Source organism: Aulonocara stuartgranti (assembly GCF_965226115.1).
Source record: "Aulonocara stuartgranti genome assembly, chromosome: 7".
Lineage (NCBI taxonomy): Eukaryota > Metazoa > Chordata > Actinopteri > Cichliformes > Cichlidae > Aulonocara > Aulonocara stuartgranti.
Window position 1 is genome coordinate 63,120,755 of NC_138945.1, and position 10,059 is coordinate 63,130,813.

At 36.1% G+C, this 10,059-nt stretch overlaps 1 long non-coding RNA gene across 3 annotated transcripts; it reads right to left on the minus strand.

Annotated features, from left to right (window-relative positions):
* Nucleotides 1-5,607: 5,607 nt before the first annotated feature.
* Nucleotides 5,608-9,012, minus strand: LOC309709706. Of its 3 annotated transcripts, none has more exons than XR_014277577.1 (5): nt 8,707-9,012; nt 7,941-8,006; nt 7,434-7,590; nt 6,889-6,981; nt 5,608-6,591 (listed from the first exon to the last, which is right to left on the minus strand). It is a non-coding gene; the product is annotated as an uncharacterized lncRNA (long non-coding RNA). The 3 variants fall into 3 exon arrangements; XR_014277578.1 differs by lacking the exon at nt 8,707-9,012 and adding an exon at nt 8,550-8,700; XR_014277579.1 differs by lacking the exon at nt 8,707-9,012 and having other exon boundaries at nt 7,941-8,700.
* Between the last annotated feature and the right edge of the window lie 1,047 nt (nt 9,013-10,059).

Below are 10,059 nucleotides of genomic sequence, written 5' to 3' on the forward strand. Positions count from 1 at the left end.
AGCTACTCTTAAGCCTCTTTTAGTATACTTGTAAGAAATATAGCCTGTTTTGTAGGAGGCTAGGCTTACTGAACTAGAAATCTATCTCCACATCCTGGAAAATCCTTTGCTGGCCAGGCCCCTGTAGTCAGCGTGGGCGAAGGTAGTTTAGCCACCATTAACTCTCCCCAGCAGATTGTCCTGAGCGGCCCGGAAAGCAGGTAGGGAGCTTGATGGTGAAAAGTTGGTGTAGCCCTAAATAGAAGCCCGCGGTACACCTCCAACCCATTTACGTGTCAAATAGTTTTTTGCTACTCGACGACACACCCACCTAGAAGCAAGCTCTGGTTATTAGCAACTCTTTTTTGAGATGTGAAGCTAGAGACACCATAGTGAATTATCTTACGGGGGCCAGTGTGCAACACTGAAGGAACCCTGAAATTGCAGGCTAAAGATAAACAAATTCCTCCACTGCCAGAGATTTCTACAAGCTAAAAGGGAGTTTTTCCTTCCCACTGTCACCAAGTGCTTGTCAAAGGAGGATCATTTGTTGGGTATTACTTTGTAATACTTATAGGGTCTTTACCTTACAATATAAAGCACACTGAGGCGACTGTTGTTATGATTCGACACTATATGAATACAATTTAATTGAAGTATGGTATTACTGCATTGTGTGTATTTGGGATAATTGTAATGCTGAAAAAATGAAGACATTACCACATAGCATTGCATGGTAGATCTTTTCTGTAAATTTTCTGTGTTCATAATTCCATCAGTTTTAGATGGAATTATGAAGATCCCCAACATCACTTGCTTAAATGCAGCCCCACAACTTCCTCCATGTACACTGATGACAATTTCAAATTTTAATTCATTATTCTATAGTATTTTCTTCTTATTATAGTATATTATATAGTACTTGTTCCCATTGATTTTCAGTCCAGTTCTTGTGCAATTTGACATACCTTAGCCTATTTTTCCAGTTTGTCTTTCTTAAGAATGGCTTCTTGACAGCCAGCCTTCCACTGAGACCATTTCTTATGAGGCTTCAGTGAACAGTAACTGGATTAGCTGAAGGGCTAGATGCATCTCTCAGGTCCTGTGTCAACCCTTTACTGGATTCTTCTTCCTATTTCTTAAAGACATGTGTTACGAACTTGTATGTCCGTGTGTTTGTTTGTGCAGGTGCTGTGTTTTTGTCTATGTTAATTTAGCTGTGCCAGGTCCCTGTTCCGATTGGTGCGTGGACTTACTGCCCCGGCGTGATTGGATCCAGCTGGAGGACCCGCCCAATAAAAGGAGGCTGGAGTGCTACAGCGGGAGAGGTCCTCGCATTTCTCCTCATCACCCAGCAGTAGTCCTGTGGTAGCCGCTGGCTGCAGTATACGTGCGAAAATTGTGGAAGTGGAGTGGGTAGGGGTGAGCTGCCGTTTATTTTGATCACCCGTTTTCTCCTGTTTTTGAGTTGGTTAAGGAGGTCAGACTCTGTCTTTATTTTGACTTTATTTTGGTGAGGTCAGGGGTGCGGGATTTGTGTAGGTTTGTTTTGTTTATTGTTTTGGCCTTGGCTCACCCTGAAGTGTTGACACTCCCGTTTTGGTTCTCTTTATTCACCTTGTAAATAAATCACTTCACATCTAACGGATTTGTTGCGTGTGACTGCTTGGGTCTTGGGGGGGGGGGAGCGAGTGCCTCGCTCATGTTATGGCCTGGCCCTAGACGGGTCGTAACACATGGCTTTAGGTTACTGTTTATCTGCTGTTAGTTTTGTTCATTTTTCTCAAACTGCACACCACAATGACATGTGTCAACTTTTCAGGTAAAAGCTGCAGTATTTACTGATACAATTTTAAATTATTTTTTACGAAGTTTTCTGTCATCTATAGACACAACACTGGTTCATCCCTTGAGTGAGGTGCCATTTTTATTCTTACATAATTCATAGGTCAGTGTTACGTGGTTCCAAAAATGATCAGGTAGAGTGACTGGGCGAAAAGTGATTGAAAAAGCAACTACTATTCAAAGAAAATGCTAGAGAACTATTCCCAAAGACCACCAAAAACTTAGAAGAAATTCTGTATCCTTGGAAGTAAAATATAAAGATATGTGGGAAGGCTTAGAAACACATATACCTGTCTTAACATTACTGTGTCCCAAAGTGAAAAAAATAATAATCTTGCAATCTCTAGTGTGAAATGAAGAGTGATCCTTTTGTTAGAGTGAATAAAATAAGCCGCTAATTAAATTTGATATGCATGAAATTTGGAATAGTTTGCAACAGTGTTGGGCATACCTCTGTCGTGTTCTCTGAACTACTTTATAGGCAGTGTGGCTTTTTTAAAAAACTATTTATGGGGTAGTGACAAGCTTAATGAGCACGGATTTTAGCTTGCCAATGTTGAATACAAAATGTATGTTATTCTTTTGCCAGTGTGGTCCTTTTTTGTTGTATTTCAAAATTCATTAGACTCAGAGCCATGTGTGCTTTATGAGATCTCGGTGGCATTAAATGATGAATTCCACAGTACATATGTCATGCACAAAATAATAAACAGACAGACACAAGGCAGACTGAATGAGCAAGAACACGCAGAATGTATTGCAAGTTTTCAGAGTTACTGATCACCGCTCATTATCATACTGTATAAAACTGCTTTATCAATCTATCTATAGATAGACTCCTTCATGCTTCTCCAGTGTTTCCTAGGGATCTTTGTTTTTCTGCACTCCCTTTGTAAAATATTATTACTTCAGTAGTTGTTACTTCAAAATATTTACTATTAGCTGCCGATAGCGAGTAGTGAAGAAATTTTCCTTTAGTAAGAGAAGCAATAAAACACTGTGAAAACACCTACACATATTATTGGCAAATTATAAAGACATCATCAAAAGTAACCATACTTATTTTGCAGAAACAATGTTTCTAACCAGTCTTATATGGAATCATAGCAGATGTTTAAGCTTGAGCTTATTTATACTTTACAGTCTGTTTAACCTCCTAGGACCTGGCGTCCACATATGTGGACATCACAATTTGGGTTATTTAGACCAAAATACTCAATTTTGCTATACAAGGGCTTGATATCCACTTACAAGGACATTATACTGCTACTGTTCTATCAAAATTTTAAACGAATATCCTTATATGTGGCTCTCATTTTTCTTAGAAACAAATCTGGTAAAAAAAAGAAATACAAATCTGGTAATTCTTTGTTTTTATATTCATCGTGTCCAAATATGCCCAAATATCAAAGAGAAATTAAAAATGCATGCCATGGAAGAGTTCAGGTCATAGGAGGTTAATGTACAATAATTTTTCATATTGTATAATAATGTATACAAATCACTGAATAAATAGCTTTTAATAAACTCAGAAACCCTAGCCTACATCTTCATTTAGAAAAGTTTAAATTAAATATCTGTTTACAAATTAAAAATCAGAACCTAATTAAAAGGCTTGAGTACAATCTGACAGGGTTCACTGTCAATAATCTACAGGGGCATTCAAAATATTAATGAAAAATTAAGACAGTTTCTTTGCAAAAGAGCCGATTAAATTTTGTTTGTTCAACCAAATGATTTTCTCATATATGTCACTCTAAAAGTGCTGATGGAGTCTGCACCTATTCAACTTGCCTGTCTTATTTAACCAGACAGGGCAGGGGTTGATGTCTGCTCTCCATCATCAGGGGTTTCTTTGCTTATGTTTTTATTTCTTAATTTAACCTCTATTTATACAGGTTTTCCCACTGAAACTCAATGTCTCATTTACAAAGGATTGTTTCAGAAAAACATATTAAAAGTACAACAATAAAAGACACTAAACACTAAAATTGTCCAATATTTACACAGTCTCAAAAAAAATTATCAAAACAAAGAATGTGCCGAAGGAGTTAAAAAAGGAGCTTTTTCACACTACAGTGGTTAGTAAGAGGAAACGTATCTGTTACAATGAAGAAACACCAAAGCTTGTTTTCTTGCTAATGCTATCTCTACTAATGCTATGTATAATGGGAAACCCATCACATTCTTGTCAAAACCTAGATGTTTATCTACAATATGCATGCACAAACAACCAGAAAAATGCTGCTGGGCTTTTAGCTTGACAAGCTCAAGACATTGTTAACAGGACACAGGCACAACCTCAAAACACTGGGCCAATATAGATTTCACTGGGATTGTAGTGAAGCAGCATTAATCGTGATTCCAGAGACAATATTCTACAAGATCACATTAATTTAAAGGATGACTTAAATGAGAAAAGCTTTCTTACAAAATGCTTTCACTTTCATCTTTTAAATTGACATCTATTTTTAGATTTTACTAAATAGCACCTTTTGCTTTGCTTGCATTGGTGGAATGTCACTGAATTAGTAAATAATTTATTAAATAATTAGAAAAAGTGTTAATAAAACATGACTGAACCTCTGTCATTGTTCTGTACCTTCACTCAAAAAAATGAAACGTTGACTTTAATTAAAATTATTTTGTCAACAGGTTCCACGAAATTGAATTATGTTAGTTTAAAGCAAAAATCTTTAGTTCATCTAATTTAAAAAAACTACTTAAGATTAACAAGACATATTTAAGACTAACTAAATCAAGTTATGTTGTATGAACAAAGATGATATATTTTCAGGTTAGATAGTTTAGATTAGTTACTTCAACACATTTCTTATTTGTGGCAGTAAAATGTTAAATTTAAGTTAGATTAATTCAAATATTATATTTTCAGCCACCTTGTGCTTTATTAATTAGTTTTACATAAATCTATTTTGTCAACAGGTTCCACACAAATGAATTAAGTACATCCAACTTGTTTTTTAAAATTTCTTTTATTGCCAACACATTCAGTGAGCATTTGTGTAAACCCAGTCCAAAATAAAACACAACAGCTCATTAGGGTTAGTAATTAACAGTATGTAGACAGATGCAACATCAAGACTTTAAATTAAATGTCTGTATCTACCAGAAATAGAAGAGAGAAAAAAAAACGCATTGAAGATCACATAACACATTGATAAGATGACACTTGAGTTATGCACATGTGATGCTAGTAAGGTCTGTGAGTGTTTTTTTCTTTTAGTGTCTAAAATGGATAGCAAAGTTGCTATTTGCAATGATTGCTTAGGGTCAGTCCAGTAACACAATGCCAATGAAGTGCTTTCCTTTAACAATGCAAAGTGAAGTGTCCACCTCAACAGCCACAATTTAAAAATTTTTTATGTAACAACAACAACAACAACAACAACAACAACAACAACAACAACAATAATAAATAGTCCACTGATATTAGCAATCAAAGAAAATTACATCAACATCCCAAATAAAACTTTAACAAAACATGCCAACATTATGGTCTAACAATAAAACAGCTTGTCAGCGTTCAGTTTTTTTGCAACAGCACAGCAGTAACCATTTAACACTCGCCACTGTCAACATTTATTTTACTAGTGTTTGGGCAAAAAACTTCAGATGGAAACATTTTAACATGGAAACAATTGTTCGTCTTTAAAAGTCCACAAAATATACATTCATCCTGCATTCCCAACTTGGATGATCTGATATCCTCGTGTTGGTGTTGTTCCCAGACCATCATGAAAATGTTGTCACATTGTTGTGACGTTATTCTTTTGCGCGCCAAGCCATTCGTGCATTTATGAAATTCCAATGTTGCAAGGACAATATCAATTCTGCTTACTGTTTATTAAAGGGTTACGGTTAGGGTTAGGGTCAGTTGATCGGCGGACAGAGGCGGTTTCACGCAGCTTAAGTACAGTTTTTTGTTTTACGCCGGTTTTTCCCGAAGTCGCAAAAGTATGACGTCACAACATTCTGATTGGTCACTTGCAATGTTGATCCTGTAACAACATTTAGTATGATGATCTGGGAACAACACCAACACGAGGATATCAGATCAACCTCCTAACTTACCCTTATTTTTAGTATGTATTGCAATTACCTTTACAATGCACACAATGTAACACAAACTGAATATGAACATATTTCCACCTCATAACAATATGCCTTGAACGCTAATATACACACCACCCTTCAACATTTCTGGTGCAGTATCATCTCTCAATTAAATCCTTTAAATCTCAATACTTTTGATTGTCTCTTACTAGCCCCCCCACAACAGTAAAATCTCTCAAATTGTAGTAGTTTACAAACTTTTCAAAATGTTCTAAATTTCTCTTAAATGTAATTTTCCCGTTATCTGTCATTTACAAATTACCATTTTATTCCCATTCAGCCTCCGAAAAACTTCTGTCCATCTGACAGAACATTCATCATCCAAATTAAAGGTTGGCTTATTCATTCAGTGTATTCTTGAGCAACTGTACCTTGGTCAAGAGTATGCTGACATACAGATGAAGGAAGAGCTTCTGAAGTACTTCAAAGAAAGCTTTCAGTCTTGAGGTTAACTGAGATTCAGTGCATATATCCCACCCATTAAGAGTGCACATGCAGAGGCCAGGTCTTCCAGGTCATGCAGGACACACTAGATGGTTATACCCACATCGGCTGGAGGAGTGCTGGCATCAGCTCTTTCGATGGTAAAGATAGCAAGGGTAATTTGTTCCAGCTCCCTCTGAACAGCTGTAGCTTAGACACAAAAACATAGAAAAATGGCATCCAGTTTTAAAAAAAGAAAGAAAAAGGGCCAAAGCTACCCTTTAATGACGTAAACACAATATTAGGAACATGCACCCCAGTGTGCCACTATTTCAGACTACAGATTCAACGATAAATATAAATAGTTTGGGTATACAAGAAGATTTCCCAAAACATTTAAACAGGTTCCATGCAAATTACAACAACAACAACATTACAACATGCAACAACATTAGTTATTCAAAATTTGGTTTAATACAGATAAAAAACTAAACTAAAATTACCAACCAATTATTCTTTGAAGAGGATGCTTGGGTCTTCATTCAGGTAAAAAGGTAGTGCCCTGAGGACACACTCCCTCCCCTTTTCAATACTTTCCTTCTGTAGAGAGTGGCAGAGATACAGGAAGAGAAAACAGATATACTTTAGGATGACAGAAACTCACATTATACGCAAAATGAATGACATATCCACTGCACAGATAGACATGTACACAAGACCAACTAATCATCACATGGACATGAATAGTTAACCTGTTGGGCAGGGTTTCCACCACATTATATATGTCCATAATGGAGGTAAAGACAAACTAATACATCATCTTTTTTGCATTCAAAACATAATATAAAAACATTCACTTCTGGTTTAACCTAAATCAAGGGATCAGATTTTACATATGTTTAGGTAATTTAAATTTTCCAACGTTTTGAGTACCAAACTTTGTCTTGCTTAATATAAATGTAAGTGCACTGTGCAGCTACCATACACTAGCTGTTTAAATTTGAAAATGATCTTATTAGCCATAATATTTTGCTACCAACAGAATAACGCACCTGTGTGGCTGGGGCCAAAGTTTGTCTAATTTTCTTCCCTGCAACGCCTCCTTTTTTTCTTGAAGACTTTTATGAGCTGGTCAGTGTATTGGTCAAGTTGTGTAAAAAGCCTTGGAACATGTGCAGCAGTAGTAATCCTCACATATTCTGCTTCCACCTGAAAATATGTCAACAAACACAACATACTGTACTGTAAATATACATACTATATGTACACATATACAAACTAAAACTAATGTAGTAAGACCTCATTAAAGCTATAATTTTAACACAAACATTTACACAAAATGCTAATGGAGCCATTACAGCTTTTATTGTTATTTATCAAGTTCCAAAAAATATTGATCACAGCTGATCTGAAAAGAATTTCATGCCTCAGGCCCTTGAACTGCAACCTTTACCATGGTTCAGATGTGGAGAAGAAATAACAGGGGCATGGGATGGGTCACAAAAGAAAACTTAACTTATAAAACAGTTTTGTTTTTAAAAGTATAACAGTTCACATACCACATACAAGCTCAGCAATACCACATACACCACATCAGTATAGGAGGGAGCAGGTAAAGGCAGGATCTGAGATTTATAAAGTAAAACAAGAAATTCATTACTTAATTTCAAGAAGCAAATTATTGTTTGAATTACAACTAAATAAAATACTACTCAGAAGAAAAGCAAGAGATTGACACTGCCATGTGCTAACTTTCTATAGAAGCAATTATCACCAGGTCTGTCGACCTCCATTGTCTGTCCACTCATATGTCTTGAATAATTTTATTAAAAAAATTAAGTGTGTACTTTCACAAACTGTAATTTACAACTACATTGATATGTATAACTCCGCTAGGAAACATGCTGTATTTACAGACCATTTTTACATAATACAGATTACTGATAGAGCAGAACAATGGTGTCACAGTGGCTTTCGCCCTTGACTTTTTGGATTTTAAATGTCACTTTATGCTATCCTTGCTATCCTATTCGATATTTCCGACTCTCGGATTACAGAAAAGGAATCCCAAGAAAGCAAATGGAAAAATAACCCCTTGAAAGAATAACCCCATGAACCCCTGTAGCTAATCCCTTAATAAAACAAAAAACAATAAAAATGTTTCTTACACAGTCCACAAAATAAGCATGTCCAGGACCCAGTAAAACTAATGTAAAACAAGCGCACGCAAACGATATAACATGTCTTGTAAGACAAACGCAAAATATAACCATGCTGGACATATAGATACTACACAACATAGTCAAAGAAAAAAAGTGGTCTTACCTCTCAAAGAAACAGTAGCTTGGCGCCAAAACAGCCTTTTTCAGTTAAATTTGAAGTCTTGCGCATGATCAGGTACAAGCCGTGAAACCTTCTTGTTCTGCGCGGTTTCATTACAACTGTTTTTGCATTACTGCCACCTTGTGGATATACAAGGTATATCGATCCTAATTGACTTAACTTAAATGTTATGCGATCAAGTAACACATTAGTATTATGTACGTTGAATAATAGACACAATTACGTAGACTTGATTAGAAAAACATATGTTAACTTAACAAAAACATATATTTTAAGTAAAATGAAAATAAATAATTAATACACACTGAACAATCCACCTCATTCATTTTTTTGAGTGTTGATACACATTAGAACACTTGTGTCAGTCTGAAGGCCATTACACACCAAGCCTGTTGTAAAAAAGCACTAACATGGCAAGTTAAGTCTGCAAGAAAAGACAGAAAAGGAAGCAAGAATGGGACAGAGTGTTTCATCCACACATTACTCTATTTGGAATGTCAGAGGATTCTGTGAAAAATAGGTGCGGGTCATCATGTCATATGGTTCTATTTCAGCTGAAAGAAATAGACTTAGTATTACAGACAGGGAGAAAGCTTGCCAGCCAGACTTTGTGCAACCCTTCATCACTTGGCCTTGAAGGCTTTTCTGCAAGTAGAGGTACATACAGCATGATGTCAAAATCACTCTTGTACTGTCTGGAGTATCAAAGACAATGGTGCAGGGACAACAAGCAGTGGATGATATCCACAACACCTAAGGTGATTTACTCTTACGATTTCTAAATGTCAAGCTAAAGTTAAATCATGATTTACTGGAAAGATGGAGGAGAGAAAAAGATGTTTGTGAATGTTATCTGGAATAAAACTTTGCATTAGTCCTATCAAATAGGTCAGGTCCTTCTGCCTTTTGATGTAAATTGGAGTGCGGTTGTTGTTAAGTGTTGTTGATGTTTGCTGCAGCATATTTTTAAAGGGTGTTTCTAGTATTTCCTACGGAGCCTCGCAGGGGACATGGGAGAAAAAAAAATTAAGACAGACTTTTGCGAGATCTTGCAAAAGTTGAATTCCAACAATGGCTGCAGCTACTTAGTTGTAATATTACTCTTTCTGGGTCACAAAATACACTTTTAAGATATTTTGAGACGTGAATGTAGTTGTGTAAACGTCAGATATCTGCTCGCTTTACAAGACATCACATATTTGCAAAAGTGCTCCGACGTTTTCGGAGATGTATGAAACTTTTGCGAGATCTCACAAAACTTTTGCGAGATCTTGCAAAAGTCCGTCTTAAATTTTTTTCTCCCATGTCCGTTGCGGGGCTCCGTAATTTCCTGCT